General features: G+C 35.9%; 1 long non-coding RNA gene and 2 pseudogenes across 1 annotated transcript in view; 1 reads left to right on the forward strand and 2 right to left on the reverse strand.

Moving 5' to 3' along the window:
* Positions 1-692: 692 nt before the first annotated feature.
* LOC120224842 overlaps positions 693-25,606 on the reverse strand; it is a 30,223-nt gene continuing 5,309 nt past the window's right edge. The window contains exons 2-3 of the long non-coding RNA XR_005526678.1: positions 13,355-13,394; positions 693-893 (exon numbers count right to left, since the gene is read on the reverse strand). This is a non-coding gene — a long non-coding RNA (uncharacterized LOC120224842). The remainder of the gene's footprint in view (positions 894-13,354; positions 13,395-25,606) is intronic.
* LOC120224841 lies at positions 1,256-2,131 on the reverse strand (annotated as a pseudogene).
* LOC120224840 lies at positions 12,257-13,195 on the forward strand (annotated as a pseudogene).

Genomic DNA, 25,606 nt, shown 5'->3' on the forward strand with positions numbered 1-25,606 from the left:
CATGAGACTTTCATAATACATCTAATAGTTATAACAATCTATATTAAGCTGATAATAATTTAGCTTCAATTGCTTAGCAAAGTTTTATACATTTACTTGCCAGAGAGAAAGGTAGAGAGAGATGATGAGTTAATCGGGGGGAAAAGGGGCAGCCCCTTTACCCTACCTTTTGTAGGCTAGTCTTCTGATTTTTCTCAGTCACTGCATTCATCTTATGTTGTTACCCAGATACACAAATCCCAATATAGAAAACTTGAATTTTAAAAACCACTACTTTTATTTTCTTTATCTTTAAAAACCCAGGGGATTTATATAGTGTGTTATGCAGACAGCTTTCCAAGAAAACACTTTAGATATTTGTCTATCTCTTTAAACTTTCTCACTTCAGAATCTAACTTAACTGCTAGATTAGAAACTCCATGTTAACTAACATTTTGTTTACTCATTATTCTATATCCATCATCTAACATAGTATAGAGCACATAGTTAAACCCAATTAATATTTGTTAAATGAATGAATGTTTAGGTTTTCTTGGTATGCAGTGGAAGAGGAGCTATAGAAGGATCATGGCCAGGATAGAATAGGAAAAAGATACAGGCAAAGGAAAGGGGAAAGCAAGGGTCTGAGAGCACAGTATTGGAAAACATGAATAATATCTTTATTCAACCTGGAGAACCTCTATTTTCTGACCCATCCCCTTCTCATCTTCCTGGAGATCCATTCATCAATTGGGCTGTGAACATAGCAAAACAGAGAAGTCTTCCAGGTTCTCAAACACAAGTAGCTCCTCCTTGCTAGGTTCCCTTCAATCTCTCACTATTAGTATTGCTGTTGTTTGTCAACATCTTCCTGTGGAAAAAGGTAGTTACAGATCCTGATAGGGATTTTCCATCTGAAATCATAAGAATTAAAATTTTTAAAATGTTTATTTGCTTTTGAGAGAGAGACAGAGAGAGACAGAGAATGAGCAGGGGAGGAGCAGAGAAAGAGGGAGACACAAAATCCGAATCAGCCTCCAGGCTTCGAGCTGTCAGCACAGAGCCCAACACAGGACTCAGACTCAAGAACCACAAGATCATGACCTGAGCCGAAGTCAGGCACTTAACTGACTGAGCCAGCCAAGTGTCCCTGAAATCATAAGAATTAAAATGGCTTTGTATTTCTCTTTTTTTCCCCAGATAAATGTTTGTTTTATTGAATAACTGATCTGTGTAATTGCTGAGGCCACTATGTAAAGACAAAAGAGAAGGGATTTTATTTCTTGGTCTCTTCCTCCTTTGATAGAATCTTGATGATTTCCTCCTTGGCTTGGAACTGCTCTTTACCATGCTTCCATGCTTCCTTGGTCTTAGATATGCAGGCCTCCGCCTGGTCAGTCAGAAACTTCTTATGAGCCTTGTCTGCCTTCAGCTTGTGGATATGTTCCAGAGAATCCGCTGGTTTTTGAACACATTACCCTTCATTTTCTTTTTTTTTTTTAATTTTTTTAATGTTTTATTTATTTCTAGGAGAGAGAGAGACAGCGTGAGCAGGGGAGGGTCAGAGAGAGAGGGAGTCACAGACTCTGAAACAAGCTCCAGGCTCTGAGCTGGCAGTCAGCATAGAGCCCTATGCGGGGCTCGAACCCACAAACCGCGAGATCATGACCTAAGCGAAAGTCGGACGCTTAACCGACTAAGCCACCCAGGTGCCCCTACCCTTCATTTTCAAGTAGAGGCTGTGATACATGTGAGTCAATCTTCTTAGATTCAGAGTATCTTCCAAGCATCTGGTGGAGAATTCTCATCCTCTTCATCAGGTTACATTTTCAGGCATTCGAGCCTTGGCAGTACCTTTTCTCTAACCAATTCCCAGGTTCCTGCCTTCCTGGTGGGCCAAAGCATTTTTCCCTCAGCAAACCCTGGGATGGATAGTCACAGTCTTACAGATGATCAGCCCATCTTTGATCAGTTTCTGGATCTGCTGACAGGAGTCGGCAATAGTGATTTCATTGGTTTCATGGGGTCCAACCAGACATCCATTTGGCCAAAGCAGAGAACACTGGAGGCAAGCCTCTTCTGAAGCCTGAGCATGCTCATGGCTGCAGCCACAGGCAAATGGAAAGCAAAAGGGCTTTGTATTTCAAGAGACCCCTGTAGACAGAAAGAGGGCAGATGTCCAAGGCATTTGTGTGTCAAGAATGAATACTCATGGCTTTGTCCTTATTGAGGTCTTTTGAATATAAGTGCATGGAGAACGGATTCTGAGTTTTTCTTGTTCAAAAACATACATAGGAATAATTGGTGATATTCAATGTCATCTAACTGTCAGAAAGAAAGAAAAATATTCCATGCATGGAATTCTGTTTTCTAGGAGGCAGGGTTTAGTTTTATTTTATTTTTTTGTTTTTAGCTGTTACAAGAAGATACATTTTTCTGTGCTTTGACATTTAGTTTGACAAATACAATCATCAGAATTTAGTTTTCAGTCAATTCAGCTTAATTTGTATCTTAAAAGTCAAAATTGGCTTAGAAAAAGTCATCACTCTTGACATATGCTCAAATAATAAACACAAACATATGGGAAAGAAAAGATAGCCACCAATATATTTTTTTCAAAATCCTACCCCTTCATTACCACCAGTACCAGTAAGAAATAGAACAAAATGACTTAACAGAGAACACAATTTTATGTAGTTGTAGCCAGTTTGGGCGGTGAGAAGGGGTAGTTTCCCTGCATTCCCAAATGTCTACATTCCAGAATTAATTAGTAATAATAGAAGTATTCTCCTGAATCTAACACATATCTTTAAACCAACTTTTCTATGTGAGAAACATGTGTTTCTTCCTCTTTCACGGCCAGAGCACATAGTCTTAATGCTCAAGCAGTGCTTATTATGTTCAAAATAAACCTCATTTAATTTAATGAATATTAAAAAACACTTCTACCTAAATGGGATTAATATGAAGTGATATAAGAGGAAGAAAACGGGAAAAATTATGGAATTTAAGAGGAAATCTACAGCCTGTCAGTTTAACATGTACAGAAATAATGAGTTAAGTTTGAAGCACTGAAGGAATTTGGTGGTTAAACATCTATAGAATATACCAACAGACTAGTCCACGTGATACCTAACCCACATTCTTCCCAGACATCCTAATACCTCATACAAGCTCTCGGATATTCAAATATATTCTCTAAATCTTAACTAGTCTCATATATTAGTGGAAGGAAGTACCTGCCTGACTATATGGGAAAAATATTAATTTAGGGTAGATGACATTGCATCATTACCTACTCCCCCTCATACGTGAGTTTGCATTAGGATCAGCTTGTTGTGACATGAAACACTGGGCTGTAATGCATAATAGTGAAAAGACTAAATGTTTCCTAGTTTAAGTTCACATAGCATGACTATTAGCACAAAGCCTAAGAAAATCACTTCGGTAAGTAATACGTCTATGGAATAAATAACTATTGGGAAAACAGTTCTGGGCTTATTAACTGAGCTAATGGAGTAATATATTATGGTACCTCAGGAATCTAACTTTGTTTAAAAAATATATTGCTGTTGGCTGAATGGTGGCCACAGAAATGATATTCTATGTCCCAAATTCTAGAAGCTGTATATTAACTTATTTGGAAAAAGGGTCTTTGCAAATGTAATTAAGGATCTTGAGAAAATAATTTTAGATTATGCAGGTGGGTCTTAAATCCAATAACAAGTGTCCTTATAAGAGGCACAAAGAGAAGAAACAAACACATAGAAGAAAAGACAATCTGAAGACAAAAGCAATGATACAGCCACAAGTCTGAGAATGCAGACAGCCACCAGAATCTGGAAGAGGCAAAGAACAATGCTCTGCTAGACACCCAGAGAAAGCAGAGCCCTGCCTGAGTTTGAGGTGTGGTCTGCAGAACTGTAAGAGAATAAATTCCTGTTGTTTGAAACCACCCAGCTTGTGATGATTTGTTATGGCAGCCCCAGGAAACTAATATAGCCATCTAGATTACTATGTATTTTAAACTTGTATGGAGAGTGAGTTCCAGCTATAGAGAAAACCACTGGACATTTCCTCAGGATAGACAACATCTTATAATACAGGTTCCACCCAGAATTAACTGTGTGACCTTGAACAAGAACCTTAGCCTTCCAGTTACTCAATTTATTTATGTGCAATTGGACTAGATGGTCTTAAATCTGACTTCCAAATCTAAATTCTACATTTCTGTTAATAATTGACAGTAGAAAATGAATAAGGGGAAACACATCCAGCATTTTGTAAACAGAATCTCACACATACACAGCAGATATCAAATACACACACACACACACATTCATATAAAAAAGCTTTTGGGTTTGTGTTATAAGGAGAGAGGGAAGAAGAAACAAGATTAGCTGTAATTGCTATCATTTATATGCCAAATGTTGTTTTATGTTATCCTTATGATAAACTTGCTGTTGTAGCAGCCTCGGTCCAATCAGGAGATAGTACAGTGGTTTAAACAGGGGAAGTTAATATAAAGAATAATTAAACTAAGATGAAAGAATAACTGTAATATCAGAAGAAACTCTGCATAGTATGCCAAGGCTGAGGGAGAATCCTCAAGGAAGGACAAACTTGAAGGAGGATCAGCCCTTACTGGAAAAGATATAGTTTAGTCACTGGACAGCAGAGCAGTTTGCTAATCTGGCCAGGCTGAAGTAGGTCTAGAGACCATCTTCCATAGTGTAGGCAGAAAGACTCTCAGCAACTGGCCTGGGTGTGCAGTGAGAGTCTGGTGCTGGCCAGGGCAGAGGTCATCAGGGTGTGAGGAATGCAGGAGACCTGAAGAAGGAACACTACCTATTATGTATTGCCCTGCCCCTGGTGGCTGCATACAGGCTGATAGACTTCTGGGTTGTGTCGAGAGGTCTGCAGAAAGAATATCATTACGCAGAGCTGCAAAATCAGAGATATGGCATTCTGGGCCTGTGACTGGAGCAGGCTGCACGAGATGTCCTCACATCCACATTGCTGATCTCCCCAACCCACACCAAAATCCTAAGAAACCTCTTTCTCCTTAGTGTCCTTCTAGTACCCTCTATCAGGAAAATTTAGCATTGGCCCCAATTTAATGCTAAAAAAAAAAAAAAAAAAGAATTCCTCTATCCCAGAGCATGTATTAAAGGATGCATGTGGAACTGAGAAACAATGAATTGATAACTGACACACTTGTAGAGTAACTATTATCTATAATCACACACGGGGACACCAATGTTCAGAGAGGTGAATACAGCCACTAAATTCCAGAGCTAGAAATTATATTCAGAGCCATAAATGGTTGATAATTCCTGAAACTAGGCTCTAACCACACCTCAAGATGAAAGTGTGATGAAAATTGCCCACTTACAGTATTTTGTACTTAATTGTACTTCTTGTGATCATATGGTAAAACTTCATCTGATAAGAATTTTTCTGCACCCATTTTGTTAAGAAAAAGAAATGACAAGATCACTTACCCTTATCCTATGCTTTCTACACTTCCCTTCACTCTCAGGCTGGGATAAATGTCTCCTCCCTTTGTGAAATGCCATCTTCTTAGCAAAGACATCTTGGGTTTCATCATAGCAAGCATCACACTCTAAATTATAATTACCTGCTACCTATGTGTCCCTTACCCTAGAGCTCCAACCTTTGCAATTGTGGAGACTGAGTCTTACTCATGCATCTTTGTAGCTAGGCCTGTGTCCTGCTCATAGATTTTTAATGTAAGAGAATTGAACTAAATGAAAGAGAACAGATCCATATCAGGGATCTACTCAAACAAGTCATTTCCAGGATATAACTCAGGGTCAAAGACTGCTGATCATGCGGCTAAAGGACACACACCAGTAATTCCCATTAGACCCTTCATAGCATGGTATATAAGGTCTACCATGTGCAAAGGATCAGAGATGAATTTCCAAAGCCATGACCTAGGAGGCCCAACATACTTGAAAAAGCTAGTCCAAATAGGAACAGTAATCAAGGACAAGATGACAAGTGTCAAATAAAATTGGGAGTATGTAGTTGAAAGACTTGAAGTCTGGAAACACAAGAAGAGCTAATACAGAAGACTGTTATGAGCAGGTTAGAGGGATTAGCCCAGAGTGACACACCTCTGACATCTTTTTAATACCTTCTCAGTGTATGTTTATGGAGTTGCATTGAATTGATTTAAAGGTTCTAGAATGACACATTCAGCACATCCTCCAATATTATAACAATCTGCTTAGCTCACTGCCTCTGAAGAGTCTCACACTGGTGTCTAAAGTCATTTACATGTTCAGGTTTGAGCCTAATCAAAACTGAGCAGGTCAGCGCCACAGCCTTAGGCCAGATTCTGGGGGAAATTCTCAGCCTTGCATTAAGTACCTTGTTACCCAAGTAGCTTCCTTGGGTAATATTACTCTTTTTTTTTTTTTTACTCTTTTTTTTTAAATTGAGATATAATTAACATACAAGTTTCAGGTGTCATATTGGTTTTAGATGTCCAACAATATTATTTGGTATATGTATATTTTGTTAAATGATCACCATGCTTAAAGTCCATCTCCATACATATATCACTATTCACCATACAAAGATACACCATACATACATTACCATACATACACCATTACAATTTTTTTCTTCTGATGAGAACTTTTAAAATTTACTTTCAGCAACTTTCAAATATATACTACAGTACTCTTTTTTTAAAGTGTATTTATTTTGGTGGAGAGCAGAGAGAAATAGAGAATCCCACGCAGGCCATGCACTGTCAGTGCAGAGCCCAATGTGGGGCTTGAACACATGAACCATGAGAACATGACCTGAGCTAAAGTCAGATGCTTAACCAAATGAGCCACCCAGGTGCCCCCAATATACTACAGTACTCGTAACTATATTCATTGGGCTACATAGTACATCCTCAGGACTTCTGTATGTTATAACTGGAATTTTGAACCTTTTGACTCCCTTCATCCATTTCACACCCCACCCCCCATCTCTGGCAACCACCAAGCTATTCTCTGTATCTACAAATTCAAGGGTTTTTTGTTTGTTTGTTTCCGCATATATAAATCAAATCATACAATTTTTGTCTTTCTCAAGCTCACTTGCTTCCCTTAGCATAATGCCCTTCAAGGTCCACCCACATTGTTGCAGACTGCAAGATTTCATTATTTATTTTAAGGCTGAATAATATTCCATTATATATTTTATACATAAATATATATTTCTTCTTTGGCATTATATATATTACATATGTATATATACATGCACACACAGACACACCCCATTTCTTCTTTGGCCATTTATCCACTGATGGACAATTAGTTAGTTGCCATGTCTTGGCATTATAAATAATGCTGCAATGAACATTGGGGTACATACATCTTTTTGAGTTAAGGATTTTGTTTCCTTCAGCTAAATACCCAGAAATGAAATTACTAGATCATATGGTAGTTATTTTTAATTTTTTAAGAACCTCCATACTGTTTTCTATAGTGGCTGTACCAATTTGCATTCCCACCAACAGTGCACGAGGGTTCCCATTTTTCCACATCCTCAGCATCACTTATTTCTTATCTTTTTGATAATAGCCATTCTGACAGGTGTGGGGCTTTGATTCACCCATTGTGTTTTTGGTTCTCATTCCCTTAATGTTGGGCACTTTTTCATATATCAGCTGGCCAGTTGTATCTCTTCCTTAGAAAAGTCTATTCAGACCCTGCAGCCATTTTTTAATCAGATTTTTTTTCTACTAAGTTGTAAGAGTTTTTTACATTTTTTGGATATTAATTCCTTGTTCTTCGTCTAGGTTCCCTCCTCTCATTCTCCCAATACCTTGAAGAAAAGGGCCTTTCTTCTCCCTCTCTCCTCCATTTTCCTCAGAAACTAAAGTTCTAATTCTCATGTGTCTACCCATATGACTTATGCCTATACCTTCCAAAGAGCACATTCTTTCTCGATCTGGAGCACTCTTCAACTTACTGTCAAATCTCTTCTTTACTTGCAAATCACCTATTGCATTCGGTTGAGTTCCTGGTTGTCAAATCCCCACTAGCCAGGACCTTCCTACTGGAACTTTCCTTTAACTATATGTCAGGCTTCATCCAAGAATATGTCTGTGTTCAGTTTTCTAGAGGCTAAATATCTTTTATCCGATCAGTATATTACAATTGAGCTCCCATTAAACTATACTGGCCACATCTTTGTAGGACAAAGTGATTATTAATATTCATACTACTGGAATACTGAAATACTATGAGAATCATAGATATATGAGAAATACTATATTACACTGAATTTTCTTTATTTACCAGGTAAATAAATAAAATATTAGGAAGATTTTCAACACAAAGCACAACACAAGATATATCAAATTAATATTAATTTAACCAAGAATCCAACTAATCATAAAACCTATTATACTCATTTTATTGTCAGTTATTAGCTATAACATCACTCAAAACAAAGTGTATACATGTTTGCATGCATATAAACATACATATCACCACTGTTTTGGTCACAAATGCAGTTAATAGTTTGTTTGTTTGTTTGTTTTGTTTGATTTTTTCTTTTTGGCTCATTCCTCCTTACAAAAATTTGATTTATATTACAACAGAATTTTGCAACATCATTTTTGCAATGAAGTAACATAATGAGGATCTAGAAGACATCCACATTCTGCTCACAGGGCTTACAAAACATCTAAATGATTCCTGATTCACTTTTGAGCACAATAAAGTCTCTCATAATTTACTGTAAGCTCCATAAGCTTTCGATTTTTTATTTTATTTTTTGACAGATCTAAAATATGAATAACTGGACTTCTGCTTCCAACCAAGACCAGTAACCAGAACCAGATTTACCCTCTATCCTTAGACAACTAGAAGACCAGTCTACATATACAGAACAACAGCTTTTAGGGGCACCTGGGGGGCTCAGTTGGTTAAGTGTCCGACTTCGGCTCAGGTCATGATCTCACGGTTCCTGGGTTCAGGCCCTGTGTCAGGCTCTGTGCTGACAGCTGGCTCAGAGCCTTGAGCCTGTTTCGGATTCTGTGACTCCTTCTCTCTCTGACCCTCCCCTGTTCATGCTGTCTCTCTGTCTCTCTCAGAAATAAATAAAACATATAAAAAATTTAAAAAAAAAGAACAACAGCGTTTAGACATTGAACAACAGCATGAGAAAGTGATCTCTGAGATAGAAAAGGAATAAGGTGAGCCATGGGATTTCCCCCAGCTCACTGCCAGCAAAGCGTGTCCAGACACAGTGCAGGGAGTCTGAGAGCCTTCCTAAGCTAAGAGACAGAGGTAAGAAATTGCAAAGACACATGGGTAGAACTTGCAGGACAAAATACTGGATAGGAAAAAGTTGCACCAAGAGAGAAGCACTGCAGAGAAGGAGAGGGGGAGGAAGAGGAAAAGAGGGAGAAGTGGGAGAGAGGGAAGGAGAGAATAAGAGAGAAAGAGAGAGATGTGGAAGTTGGCTAAGGGTTTCCCTTGACTTTTCAGCTGGGTGCTGATGAGCACTCATGTGTGAGGAGACCACCTGAAGCAGAAAGAAAGCCACCAGAAAAGATCAGGGGGAACACTCTTCAGAGATCACACAGAGCTGAAAATAGTTTATATTCCTACACCCAAAATAGGAAAAAAAAAAAAAACCTCATAATGCAAAATGCATTATGTAGGGTATTTAGAACAGTATTTCCTCAGCAGTGGGGAATATTCAGCCCTATGTTTAAAGGCTTCTCTGATCTCAGTTAACTAAGCTTAAAAGGAACATCTTAAAAGATCAAACTCTTTCCAAGTAACTTAACTGCAACCCAAAGTAAACTAAGAATATTGAAAAGAAAACAAAAATATCAGCACTCAACAACATAAAATTCATATCTGGCATCAAAAATTAAAGATCTTCAAAGTGGGAAAATATGACCCATACTGATGGAAAAACCTCAATCAGTAGAAACAGCCTCCAAAATGTCATAGATGAAAGAACTCGTAGAAAATGAACATTAAAGCAATTACTGTATCTATATTCCATATGGTCAAAATCTGAATAAGTTAATTACTCTCAGAAATAATACTGCTCATTGAGTTTTAACCAATATATTTTGGCCATATATATACACCAAAAGCACGCTTATTTTGTTGTTCTTGTTACAGAAAATTTCAGAGACTATAGCACCTAAATATAAACAGAAGGAGTGGGAGTATAAGTCATTTTCCTTTTTTAACAAGAATATGTTTTTCTGAATTGATTTGACTAGGAAGTTAGTAAACTATTTCGGTCTGCTGCACATGAAAGAAAAATTATATTGCTGCTTGGGCTAATTTATCTACTTATTTTATTGATTTATGGAACTACCAATGTTAAAGCACATTCAAGTCTTTGAGAAAAATTAAAAGATGAATCATCCAAAAACACCATCAGAGTAGTGAGATTTCATGAAGAGCCAAGGTGTAAATGGAAGAAGAAAACAGAAAGTCAGATGTCATAGCATACTGTCATCCTTCCTCTCAGACAGGAAACATGTTTGAGGTTATGGCATATATTCATAAAAAGATGGCATACCTTGAATTATAGCCAGATCAAATGAGCCCTAAGGTGAGTATGACGCATGTGTAAGCAACAAATTACATCCACTTCAGATATTGAGGGTATTATTCACTTGCTTTCCTAGTTTAGAAAATAATTCCCTCCCAGATGGCTAAATTACCCAAACCTCTTAAAGTGCCCACAAATGGAGGCCAGCCTCGTTCCTTCAGCTAAACCAGAAAGAGCTCGAAGGGAAAATGGGTGGTGTTGGGGTGAGGGCAATCTATGCTGTTCATCTTTTTACATATCCAAAACATGTGTCAGTAGTAAGTCAAAAATGCAGGGACAGATAAGACAATGGTGATTTTTTTATTGTTCACTTGTCCTCACATGCATACCCTTCTCCCCACTGATTTCATGAGCTCATCCCAAATCACTCAGAGAACTATAATGAGCTCTGCCACCTTAATACGAGTCAAAATTCATGTTTCTTCTAATTAAGACACTGAAATACGTGTCCTGATTCTCTTACAGAAGTAGCCCAGACTCAGTAGACAATCTCTCTAGGTACCAATCCTGACTCCATTATTCACTGGTTGTGTGACCTTAGACACTAAGCTTCAGCTTCTTCATCTGTAGAATGGAGATGAAAACAGTAGTATCTACTTCACAGGTTTTTGATTAAGAATGAAATGAGATAACTTACACAGGATCCCTAGCATTGTAAGGGCTTTGTAAATGGTAGCTATTTTTACCCATTCAAATATATTTACCTGTATTTCATAACAGGAACACTCCCCCTACCAATAGGACTACTTATTATTATAGCCTACTCTAAAACAACAACAACAACAACAACAACAACACACATGCACACACACTTCTCATTCCCATCTGCTTTTTCTCATACTTTTCCTTTTCTAAAATGTCTCATGCATCATCACTTGATTAACCTACCCATTTGTTAAGAGTCATTATGGGTCCCATCCAAATCATTACATCTTAACTCTTCTTAATCCTTGTTATAATTCTTTTGCAAAATTCAGGAATGATTTTATTCTCCAGTAAAACAAATTTTACATGTTGATTTTTAATAAAAATATTTTGATATTTTTCATGCATTGTATCTTACTTCCCCAACTATGTTTTTTTATAGATAATTATTTGTCTCATAGAGCAGATGTTACACTGCAAGACTCAAGGAAACATTACTGACTTATTGATTAAAGCACTATGAAATTCAAATGACATGGAAAATATTCAATGAGCTCATATGGGAAGAGAGTAACTTGAAAATGCTGATGAGATCAAAGCATTAATTTGTCCTAAGTAACATACCAAAAAAAGAAAGAAAGAAAGAAGAAATGAAAATATAAGGCACACAGGGGTGGCCCCAGCCCTGGAGGTGGGGACAGAGTTGAGGTCTGTTCAGGGTGAAGGCATCGGGCACAGCACCTTCCCAACCAGCCCAGGCATGCCCATCCTTGTAAGGCAAAAACTTCAATGGGAGCCTTCCTCCCTAAAGCCTCGTGGTGGAACAGCTGTTTGACAATTCAGAAGGATGACAGCTCTATATAGGAACACGATGTGAATGGAAGAGACCTGTCATTATGCAAACAGTAAAGCACTCTGAACAGAAACTTTTAAAAACAGCTCTCAATCTCAAAAAACCCAACGCTTGTGTGATGGTATGAGAAGTTAGATCCTGGCAAACAGCATTTGCTGAATGAAGCCTTCAAGCCAGACAATGATCTCTTTGGACCTATTACCTTACATTTGCAATCAGATTGGATCATCTCTCATTTCAGGCTCCCCAAGACTTCAAACAATTTCTCAGTGCTCCTTACAGAAAGGCACAACTCTCCAGAGAAATGCAGTATTTATTTACAGTGCATTGGATCTCTAGGAAACACCAGAACTATCAGTAATAAATATATTAAATGGCTCAAGGGCTACTGTGAAGCATCCTTCCATGGCTTGACAGTAAAACTCCTAGAATCAGTTCCTGTCTGTGCAAGGAGGAGCTCCTTTAGAGTCAACGAGAACACACAAACCTACAAATTCATGCAGAGCACATCCCGTATTTCTTAAAAAAGAAAAGACCTGAGATGCCTTCTGTATTGTGGGAATAACAATGACTGGTCTTTATCGAAGAGATTCCTAGAATTTTGTCTTTGGGCAGGCCTTTTTGACAGATGGTATGGGGATATTTAGCTTTGCCAGGTATGGCAGTGATTTTTATAGTTCACGCTACGAAGACAAAGTGAACAAGCTACAGAAAGTATCTTCCAGTGACTATTCAGTTTTTGATAACAGTTATACTCCTGAAGTGACTTGTGTTTTGCTGTGTCAGTCCTGGTAGAGTTTCACCCATGAGATCAAACACATAATTGGATTTCGACACTGCCAGTGGCTTGCATGCTTATTGCAAGACTCCAACCACTTGGAAGGAGCTGATGGGGCCCCCTCAACCTTGCCCTTATCTCATTATGCGAGTTGCAGTGTACAAAGCACTGGTGAGATGGACTGATGATGAACCTGGTACCAGCCCTGCAGTGAGTACAGAACACAGTCATGAGGATAATGGGAATTTACCAAAACCTGTGGACACCTTTGGGGATGGAAAGAGCAGATAACAAAATGCCTTGCTGTTGTCCAAAAATAATAACCTTCATATATAAGTAATTAAAATATACTTGCACATTAAAAAAAGAAATAAAAAATATAGTACCTTTTTTTTCTCTTCTGCTTTGGAAGTTTGCAAAAGAGGTATAGTAACTTTCTCATAGTATTTTGGTTTTTATCATTAATACTCTCTACTTACCCAGAGATGCGTGTTTAAGCAGTTTCTTCATTGCCTGGCCCTAGAAGTACATGTAAAAGCTACAATTAGTAAGCAGTTAGCTACCAAAAAAAAAAAAAAAAAGCCTCTGATTTGAGATATCGGGTAAAGACAAAATTATTTCTTGAAATCTAACAAAAAAATCAACAGATGATGAATGATATCAAATTACAGTAGTAATTTACAATGGAAGAGGTTTTATAATTTTTTTTTTCAAGAAACAAAGGAAACCTCTCTTCCCACATCCAATCAAGAAGACCATATTATTTCAGAGCACCTAAGTGGCTCAGTCTGTTAAGTGGCAGACACTTGGTTTTGGCTCAGGTCATGATCTCATGGTTCCTGTGTTCGAGCCTGCATGGGGCTGTGCACTCACCACAAGGAGGCTGCTTCAGATACTTTGTCTCCCTCTGTCTGCCCTACCTTCCCCTTCCCTCTCAAAAATAAATGTTAAAAAAAGAACACATCATTTCTTTAGTACAACATACCATACATAATTTGAATCTGATATTAAGAAAGCTGTTGCTAAGTCAATGATATTGTAATATAATAGTTCAGAGATAAGGGCATGTTAAAGTAAGTCAATTATATTGCACAATTCTAAAACTAGGAAGCCATGAAGCAGCACATTATCAAATTTTATTCAGTTGTCTCCAGAAAAAGATAGTTTTCTCATCCTCATGGGACAATATATGTCATTGAGGTAGAGATGTTTGCAGATTGAAAAATGAGTGGGTTCTCCACTAATCTAGATTGTTGGAAATGTCTCCCAAGAACGTCTATGATCTTTATTCATTTATGATGCTAACCAGTCAGCATTCTGATCTCTAATCTGATTTCCTAAGTGGATTTGCCCAACACAATGGGGACTGGAAATACTATGACCATGTGGTAGGTTTGCTATTGTGTGAGATTTAGAGTTCTGTGTGTATTCATAATACATTATCTGCTTGAAAATCAGCTTCTTATAAATCTAGTTATTATGTATCAACCCTGAGACCCACTTCACCTATCAGAGAAGTAATAAAATTGTGTGCTGAACTTCAGAGCTTGAGTCCAGTTCCAGAGCCTAGAATGACCCAACAGGATCTGGCTAACCTGCAGGACCCAGCCTCCACATTGGCAACCACTGTCCCATTCTTGCTTATTAGCTCTTTAAAGACAACACTGCCCTATCTAAAGAGATCACAGTAAAATCTGCTAGAAAAGAAGGGTAATGTTCCCCAAATTGCAGAGCTGCTGCTTTCTTACTAAGCTCCAGCAGTGCTAAACATATGACTTACTTTGTTCCCTGAAACACAATGCTGTTTCTCTCCCTCTACCAGGAACATCCTTTCTCTCCTAATGGCTTGACTGACGTACACTCACCAACTCCAGCAGGTTTCCTTTGACCTACTTTCCCAACTTCTGCCCCATACTCACACGCACACCTGGGTTAGAAACTTTCATCTGGTGCTCCTTGGAAACAGTCTTGCTACTGTATCTGCACACCATTTTAAAATGATCCATTTACTGGTTTGCTAACTGTAATGTTCCTTAAGTGAAATGCAGGCTTTATTCATCTTTAAATTCCTAGCACCTTGCATTGTGCTTAATATCCAGGAAGCCCTCAATACATTTTTGATGAAAAAATGCTTTGTTAATTTATTGTAGTAGGAGACAAGAAACTTTTCTCTACAAGTACTTTTACAGAAACTTGAATTACATTTCCCAGTAGAGCTCAACCTTTATAATATTTGCATAAAATGACAGTTCTGAACAGGGGGTGATTCTTGGGTCAGCAAATAGTTATATTTCCCAGTAAATATATTTTAAAATTAATACTTTATATGACATTTATATAGTACTTTCTGGGTACCAGGAACTATTATAAGTGTTTTATGAATATTAACTTGAATTATCTTCATATCAAACCTATAAAAGAGGTGCTACCACTACCACCACCACCCCTCCCCCACTTATAGATAGAGAAATAGAGATTCAGAGAAGTTATGTAACTTGGCCAAGATTGCTCAGCCAGTAAGGAGAAAAATCAGGATTTGAATCCAGGCAACCTGGCCCAGAGCCCAAAGTTTTCTCTGTAGGCCTAATAGATTTGCCAGTAAGTCTTCATCCACAAAATGAGTGGGGATGCTTGTATGTAGGGTCCTTGATGTTTAAGTAATTTCCTCCCTTTCCCCCTAGTCTAGCCTTCTTAAACAGATGTCTTCTAAACCTCACACGTTAGACAAGTATTTTATTGAATTACTTTCCTCTAAGGAGCCTCGGCTATTTTACAAAAAGGAAAAATGAAAAACAGAAACAAAAACAGGAGCTCAGTAATCCTCACAAAATCCATTGAGGAATGTACATGTTAAGAAAAGGAAATATTTTTAAATGAATATTTAGCTAGATTCTTACCCCTTAGGATAAGATTGAATAATGATTTCATTCTGCCCTGAGATTGAAAAAAAAATGCTCTTGTAAGTCTTGGAAAGGAAGCAAAAGGATATAAGGACTCTCTGTGAAAACCTTCTATTTCCATTTTTTTGAAGTTCAAATCCTGCGATGATTAGCTGCAGCTGACCTTGACTCTCACACTGCATAGGGAAGGATATGCTATCATAGAGATCAGAAATCAAATGAATTAGGCTCTCTCTTCAGCCTAACACTTTAAATCGCAGCTGGAAGAAACCATCTTTAGGCTAGTCATCCCACAAAGCCTTTGCACAGAGGCATCTTTGCCAGAAGGAATAGGGCTTCTTTGCTGACACTGCAGTAGAATTATAAAGGAGAAAAGCAGAGAAAAGAAAGCTGCCAGGATTAATTGAAAACTGTGCAATAAAATGAATGTTATCAATTAAATTGTGTTCTTAAAAGGATCAATAGGGGTTAAAGAAAAGATGTTTTACCAGTGTTTAGAAAATTGATCAAGAAAATTCCTCAAGAGATTAACTTAGGAAATCGTATCTTTAGCAAGAAAATTTGTAAGGACCAAATTCTGTGGCCAAATAAGCCCTTGTTCTGTCTCTTGGAAAATAAGGAACTCTTATTACAAAAGAAGATTGAGGGCGCTTATGCTTTGCAAAGTTGAGGTTTTAAGGACAAAATTTACCCTCTAATCAATAAAAGAGCAAAATATACAAAATGTTTTTCAAAAGACTAGACCGCAGGCAACAAAATACGGTGACCGTGAGAGATAGGAAATAAAGAGATGAACCTTATGATTCCCCCAGTTTACTGCCTTGAAAAATACTCCAGGTGATGTGGCAGCGAGGGGAAAACCAAATGGAGACAGGCAACTTTTTATGTTGGGGAGACCAAGGTAGTTTGTTCTCAGGAGGGAGTACTAAAGAGTAGAGAGATATACAAAGAGAGATTTCCAGATATTTGCAAATGATCCCCTAAAATATTCAGTTGAGTGCTGTTCAGTGCATGAATGTGAGGAAATTACTCTAGCCTAGAGAAAGAATTACCCAAAAGGATTAAAGGGAACAGTACATGTGGCTCATATCAGATCAAAAATTGTGTTTTCCCATAGCAGCCAGATTGGAAATTCTCATAATTGACAGGGCATTGTGTAGAGTACTGAAATAGGTCTTATTTCAGTAGTGGTTAATAGCTAGCATTGGAATAAACATGCTCTTGTTCCACGTAACAAATCTGAAAAGCAAGGCCTGAGAGGATCAAATGGCTCACAAGTAGCTTAACTGTGTCACAGAATAAATCTAAATAATATATATAAGAATACAAAAGTATCTAGCCAACAACAAGATAAACTTCAATGCTTGAGAACTAATTTAAAAAAATCACTAATCATGGAATGAAGCAAAGAAATTAGAAACCATGATGAGGAAAAAATCAATCAACCAAAACTGACCCAGAACTGATAACAATGTTAAAATTGTTAGACAAGAATATTAAAAGTCATTATAACTGCATTCCATATATTTAAAAGTTAAGAAACATGGACAGAATTTCTGTAAGAAGACCCAAATCAAATTTCTGGAGAAGAAAACTATAATGTGTGAGATGAGTAATTCACTGGATAGGATTAAGGACAGATTAAACATTATAGAAAAAAAATAGTGACCATGAAGATACAGCAATAAAACTTAACCAAAATGAACACAGAACAAGGAGTCTTTTTTTAAAAATGCTCAAAGTATCAATGAGTGTGAGACAATTTCAATCAAAATCCCTGAATGAAAGAAAAGCAGAGGGAAAAAGAAGTATTTGAAAAAATGACTAAAATGTTTCCAAATTTGTTGCAAACTATAAATCCACATATCTAAGAAGCTCAATCAACTCTAAGTACAAGAAACATGAAGAAAACTACACCAAGGCTTGCATCATAATCACATTGCTCAAAGCTGGTGATAAAAGGGAAATCTTAAAAGCAGCCAGAGAATAGACACATTACCTACAGAGTAACAAATGCAAAGAAAATACCAACTTCTTATCAGAAACAATTAAAATAGAGCAACATCTTTAAAAAAACTGAAATACAATAAAAAGTCCCTCATAACCTAAGGTCCTATGCTCAGAATCCAACAGGAAGACAAAATTAAGTCCTTTTCAGACCTACAAAAGGTGAAAGAATTCATTATTAGCTTCCATCTTAAGGAACTACAAAGAGAAGATCAAGTTAAGTCCAACATAAGCAGAATAAAGGCAATAATAAATTTAGAGTGAAAAATAATGAAATAGAAAACAAAAAACCAATAGAGAATATCAGTGAAACCAAACATTGGGTCTTAGGGAAAATCAAAATCAGTAAAATTAATAAACCTTTAGCCAGACTTATGATGAAAAAAAGACAGTAGACATGATTATCAATATCAGGATCAATAAAGTATTAGTGAGAACAGACTCTATAGATATTAAAATGATGATGTGAGAGCATTAATATATAAATAACATAAACAATTTTATACCAGTAAAATCTACAACTAAGAGGAAATTGACAAATTCTTTGAATGATACTATCAAAGTTCAACCAAGAAGTGAAAAATAACACAAATAATCACATATCTTTTAAAATAGTTGAATGTGTAGTTTTAAATTTTCCTACAGTAAAAACTTCAAGCCCAAATATTAGTGAATACTACCAATAGTGAATATTACCAATTATTAAAAAAATAATATCAATTCTACATAAACTGTTTCAGGAAAATTGAAGAGGAGAGAGTACTTCCCAACTCATACTACATCCTGCTAAAACCAAACAATTATAAGAAAAACTTAACTATAGACTAGCATCCTTCATAAACATAAATAAAAATTTCTAGAAAAATTTTAGCAAACTGAATCTGACAATATTTAAAAAGCATAGTATATTATGACCAGTTTATCCTAAGAGTACGAAGTTGGTTTAATATCTCAAAATCAATCAATATAATTCACCATATTAACTAAAAAAATTATGAAAGTAAAGAAAAAAAGGAATGTCTGGGTAGCTAGGTCACTTAAGAGTCTTGTTCTTGATGTCATCTCAGGTCATGATCTCACAGTTCATGAGATTGAACCCTGTGTCAGGCTCTGTGCTGACAGCACAAAGCCTGTTTGGGATTCTCTCGCCCTCTCTCTCTCTCTGCCCCCCTCCTGCTCATGCCTCTCTCTCTCTGTCAAAAATAAATAAACTTTAAAAAAGAAAAGAAAAACCTAAATGACCATCTTAATAGATGCAGAAAAAGTATGTGACAAAATTTCACAGTCATTCCTGATAAAAGCTCTCAGTAAAGTAGGGATGGAAGGGAACACTCTTAATCTAATAAAGAACATCAAGGAAAAGCCTATGACTAATATATTAATGGTGAAAGACTAAATGCTTTCTTCCTTAGATTAAAAACAAAATAAGGACTTCTGATCTAACCATTTTCATTCAATATCTTACTGAAGGTTTTAGCCAGTTTAACAAGGAAATACAAAGAAATGTAAGATATCCACACTGGAAAAAAATAACATTTCTTTATTCAGACATAATCATCTATGGAGAAAATCTGATAAAATCTCAAAAAATGATGTTTACTTAAGTTAAAGGATTCAATAGAATATATTAAAAAAAAAATATTACTTACTTATTCCAGTATAATACTATCAGAAATTAACACTTAAAATAATGTCACTTAAAATACGATCCAAAAATATGAAACATTTCAAGATAAATTTGACAAAAGATATAAAATACTGGTACACTGAAAGCTACAAAACAATGAGACCCAAATAAATACAGAATACACCTTGTTCCTTAATCAGAAAACTCAGTAATAAGGAGCCAGCTGTTCCCAAATTTACTATAGACTCAACACAATCCTGATTAAAAATTCCAGAAAACTTGTTAGAAACTGACAAGTTGATACTAAAATTTGTATGGAAACGCAAAGAACATATCATAGAATTGCCAAAGCAACTATGAAAAAGAACAACAGAAGAGGACTTCCATTATCTGATTTCAAAACTTCCTATACAGCTACAGTAATCAAGCCATGTGGGTTTAGAATAAAGACAGACAAATCGATCAGTGAAACATGATAGACTGTCCAGAAATTGATTCAAATATTTATGGACAACAGATTTTTAACAAAGATGTAAAAGCTAGTGAAAGGAGAAAACACATTGCGTTTTTTGGGTTTTTTTCTTCCCAACAAATAGTGCTGGAACAATTGGATTTCCATATATAAAGTAAAAACAAAACAAAACAAAACAATAAAACATGACAAAGAATCCTACTTAAATCCTTCCTCATATTATAGGCACAAATTAACTCAAAATGGATCACAGACTTACATGTAAACCCAAAAACTATAAGATTTTGGCTATAAAAGAAAACATGAGAAATCACTGCTATTCAAGTTTAGGTAAAGATTGATTAGAGCAAAAGCAGAATTCTCCAGACTAAAATTGGGGAATTTTTAATTAATTGGATTTCATCAGAATTAAAAACTTCTGCTCATCAAAAGGCCCTGTTAAGAAAATTAAAAGACAAGCCACAGCCTGGGAAAAGATATTATCAAGTTATGTATCAGAAAAAGAATTTGTATCCAGAATATATAAACATGTCATTCAGCTCAATAATAAAAACATAATTAGCCCGATTTAAAAATGGGGAAAAGATTTGAATAAATATATTTTCAGAAAAATATACATAGGGCTAATAAGTACTGAAAAGACATTCGATCTCATGTTCAAGTCATTAGGGAAATAGAAATTAATACCACAATGAGATATAACTACATATCACTAGAATTATTATAACCAAAAAGACTGACAAGGTCAAGTGATGGTAGGAATGTAGAGATACCAGGATCTTCATGCATTGCTGATAGGAATGTAAAGTGTATAGCCACTTTGGAATACAGGGCAATTTCTTAAAATGTTAAACATAAACTCATCACACATTCTAGTAATTGTATTGTTAGGTATCTACCTATCTACAATAAATGTCCAAAAAAGATTTGCAAGTGAATGTTCATAGCACTGATATTCAGAATAGTAAAAAACTGGAAACAATGCAAATGTTGACGAAGGGATGAATGTACGAGCAAAATATGCACATCCATACCATGGAATATTATTCAACAACTAGAAGGAGTGAAATATGAATGCTTATAACACAGGCGATCCTCTAGCCATACTGCTAGAACTAGATCATGTAATTCCTTTCATCTGAAACATCCAGTAAGAATAAATCTATGTAAACAGTAAGCAGATCAATGGTTCTCTGGACCTGGGATTTGGAATGAGTAACTGCAAATAGATTTGAGGGCTATTTGGGTGGTGGAAAGTTCTAAAATTAGATTGGGGGATGCTTAGATGGCTCAGTCTAAGTGTCTGACTCTTGATTTCGGCTCAGGTCAAGATCTCACAGTTTGTGAAATGGAGCCCCAGGTTGGTCACTACGCTGACAGCACAGAGCCTGCTTGAGATTCTCTCTCTCTCTCTCTCTCTCTCTGTCTCTCTCTCTCTCTCAAAATAAATAAACTTTAGATAAAAATAAAATAAAATTAGATTTGGGTTATGAATGCACAATTCTATAAATTGGCTACAATTATTTAATTGTCATAAAGGGGGGTTTTATTATATATAAATTATAATAGGCCATAATAAGTCTATTTAAAAAGGCTATATGAGGGGTGCCTGGGTGACTCAGTCGGTTAAGCGTCTGACTTTGGCTCAGGTCATGATCTCACGGTTCATGGGTTCCAGCTGTGCTAACAGCTAGCTCAGAGCCTGGAGTCTGTTTCAGATTCTGTATCTACCTCTCTCTCTGACTCTCCCCTGCTCATGCTGTCTCTCTCAGAAATAAATAAGACATAGAAGAAATTTTTTAAATAAATAAAAGATAAATAAATAAAAATAAAAAGGCTATATGAATATTTATTTTTATTTTTCCTCCAGATTACCTTAAATAAACTAGTAACAAAAGTAAATGTAATGACTGTACTAATGATTTTTTTTTTCAGTAGTAACAAGAAATTCTTTCAAGAAATAGCTAATCTGGACCTTTTTTAGTTTGCAGAGGTATATAAATTGATTTTCTTCTTTTGTAAAAAATGAAACTATAAGTAAGCAAAAAATCTGCAAGAAAAATTATTCATTTTCAACAATTTTAGACCACTATATATTTGTCAAACTATTTAGAGAGCCATCCTATAATGTAAATAGATAAAATATTTTAGTTTATTTCAAAAGGGGAAGAAACTAAGGCAGCATTGAGTTAAAGTATTTGTCAAGTCACAGGAACTCGGAATTGGAAGAAAAGTTTGCCCCTAGAATGACTACTCACTGTTTAAATGCCTCCTTACAATCCTTCCTAAGAGCTCATCAAATCTTTGTTGAAACACCTTGCATAGCAGAGAACTTACTGTCCGCAAGAGGGGAAGTTTCTAACTTTGCAAAACACTAATAACTAGAAAGACCAAACATGGAGTTTCTGTAGCTTCCATCCATAACATGAAGTCAGTTGGTGGAAAAAGATTTATACCAATCCTTAGATAGTTTCACTACTTCACACATATGGACCACAGAAGTATTGCATATTTAAAAAAAAACCTGTGGATTGACACAAGCCAAATCTCCACCAGCTATAAGTTCCTTGAGATGTGGGACAAACTTCATCATATTTACCACTGTATCCATAGAATCCATCACTGTATCTGGCAATTTAGGTACTCAATCAATGATTTTGAACTAAACTGATCATTTTATAACACAAAACAAGCACATGTAAATCGTCTGAAAAATTTTCCCACATCTCTATTCCATAAACATTTATTTAGTACTACCATTTTTGCAGAAATTAATATCCTTTCTTATTACACATGACATACAAACAAAACATAAGAAAGTGTTACTTAGACTAGGTAAGTTAGGGACTGGGTGATAAAGTTAGTGATTTTATTGATGTGACTAAAAATGACCCTGCAACATGCCACATGATGTACAATGAACTTTGTTTGCTTTACAACCACTTTTATTATTAGAAAAGAATATTGTGTCAGCCTATGTCACCTAACTTAGAATCCAAGTTATAAGAAGGCTTAATTCATGAGAAGTTTTATTTTGAATTGCACAGTGATTACATAAGTCATAGAAATAACCAACATAACCTGAATTATTAGGGTGAGAATAATAACCAATCACATACATATGGAAAGGCAACATGTTGCAGTGCAATAACACACACAATTTTAGAAGTCAAAAGACCGACAACAAATCTGGCTTCTATTAGCTGTAGGCAACTCATGCAACAACTTCACTTTGCTCATCTATGACAACAACAGCACCATAAATCCTGCCACATATGAATCACAGTATAACTGGGAAACTGAAGTGCTAAATAAAGGTGACAGAGAAAGATTATATTAAATGGCTTTTCCATGTTTATTAAATTATGTAAGATAACGCTTTGATAACCAAAATGTTTGATTCCCTGCGAAATAGCAAGTTTTTTCTATTTTTTCATGACATCAATTTTACAAATGGCTGTCCTATTCAATACGAAATACTATGCCTTAAATACTAGGATAAGTATTTTACACCAAGAGAGTGCAGAGTAAAAAGATTCTTTACTTGTAACACACTTGATAAATATATTCATTTGAAGGGGTGCTCCCCGACATCCTTAAATTATCATTTGGGAGAAAATTAATTCTATGGCAACTTTTAAAAATCATCTGTATCTTCATTGATTTTTTTATTTAAAATTTGGCAGAATTTTTAATTGGTGTTTTGAACCTTGAACACTGTTGGGAATCTGACAAAAGTTAGAAAAATATAGTAAAAAGCATATATGCACACACATTTGAAATTCTGCTTACAATAGTTAGAAAAATATAGTAAAAAGCATATATGCACACACATTTGAAATTCTGCTTACAATATCAGTAGATTCAAAGACTCCTCAGCCTAAGAATTGACCTACGTTCCACAGGTGCCAGGTTAAGAACCTCGGTTTCAAATTTTTATGAACATTCTTAATTATACAATTAAAGGCTATAGAATAAGTGAAGCCCTCCTCCCCCTTCTTTGGTTCTTTAAACAACATTTCTTTACATTTGCAAATCTGCAGCTTTTATTCTCACCATAGTGGTGTATCCAGCAAACAAACAATACAAAGTCATTATTCAATATGAGACAGCACTTGTAAATAGTAATGAGGTGGAAAATTAATTAAATGTGGCTGAAAATTATAAATTATTTAATGTTACTTCAAAATTCTGTCAGTAAATAGAAGCTGCTGGATGGGGTGGAAATGGGGAGTCTTTCTGGAAGCCCTCTCCCTTTTGCAAAAGTATCTCTGGAACTCAAAACAGCAGCCACATAAATGTTTCAGAAACTTAGGTCAAAGCCTTTTTACTCCTCTCTTTGGAAATTAGCAATAGTGCTGGTTCCAAATAATCTGCATAGTTCCTATAAATCTTGAGATATGTTGTAAATGAATCTGATAAGTAAATTTATGAGTGTATTGAAGGTCCCAGGCCTCTTTGCCAGGCCTTTCCAGGAATTTGACTCTCCAACAATAGTGCTATATAAAATCTTGCCTACAGACAACCAAACTCATTGTGTACAGGCCTATTTTCCATGAAAGTAAAACCACAATCTTAACATTAAAAAGTGTTTTAATTTTTACCACTTTAATGCAAATAACCGTCACCAGCAAAACAGATCTTTCCCTGGATTAATCAGGTAGCTAAGCCACATATACAGGAAAAAAAATGCTTTTGGTGACAGAGAAAAATGGAAACCATACCTGAATCAATCTCTTTTATAGTTCTATTCACTAAAGTATTTCACAGGAAGCTACAATCAGATTTTTATTTTTCATTTGGAAAGAGCTTTTACACACGACACACCAGGAAAATCTGTTTTGAGCTTAAAATTGATATCTGCTTATGTTATAACAGATTGTGTAATCACTGTATCTAAAACACTCAGTAGCCTCCTGTGCTTAGGAAACAAGGATTCATGTGCCACTGGCAGTTTGCTTGTCAGGTTTTTCTAAGAAACTAGTCCTCATTTCCACCTTTCCTCATCCTTAAAAAAAAAAAAAAATCAACAGATTTTTTTCCCCCAGAAACTAAACTTGTTGAAAGATTTTACTTTCTTAAACACCTATGGCCAGAATATATCCTGCTTGAACCCTAAAACACTGGCTAATAATGAAAAAAATCTATGAATGTTAGGAAGTACTCTGTTTTCTATCTTTAAAAAACCTTCAATTTTAGTGAAAATAAAGAGAAAGTTGAACAAAGAATTTGGCAACTAAGGAGATGACATCTAAGTATTTTTTAAACATTTTAAAATCTGTAATAGAAATATATTCTTGATTCCAAATGCCTTCCCTTGATGTCAAATAAACAATTTAGATACCATTTTCAAAATACTATGGAGAGAAATATCTCCTTAAACATTTAGCAAGAAGTGCCCTTCCCCGTGTAAAAGGATATTTCTTTTCCTCAGGCCACAGAGTAAAACTCTGAGTTTTGCATCTCAAAAGTGTATGACGTATATTTTGGTACAATAAGAAAACTTTAGGAAGGTGGCAGAAGGAAAAAGAGTCTCTTGTGCCTGCCTGGAATTTAAGCATCCAGTTACGAAAAACCAGCTAGCCCTAGAGCAATGTCCAGAAAGGTCTTTTTGGTACCATGCTTTCACCCCTCCATCTAGTCTGTCTTGCCTTCTTCCCCGCTTCAGGAAAATCCAGTACCATTTGGTTCTCTGTGCCCACACCACTACAAAGTCTACATAATA

This window comes from Hyaena hyaena, unplaced genomic scaffold (genome assembly GCF_003009895.1).
Source record: "Hyaena hyaena isolate Hyena2069 unplaced genomic scaffold, ASM300989v1 scaffold_1265, whole genome shotgun sequence".
Classification (NCBI taxonomy): Eukaryota; Metazoa; Chordata; class Mammalia; order Carnivora; family Hyaenidae; genus Hyaena; species Hyaena hyaena.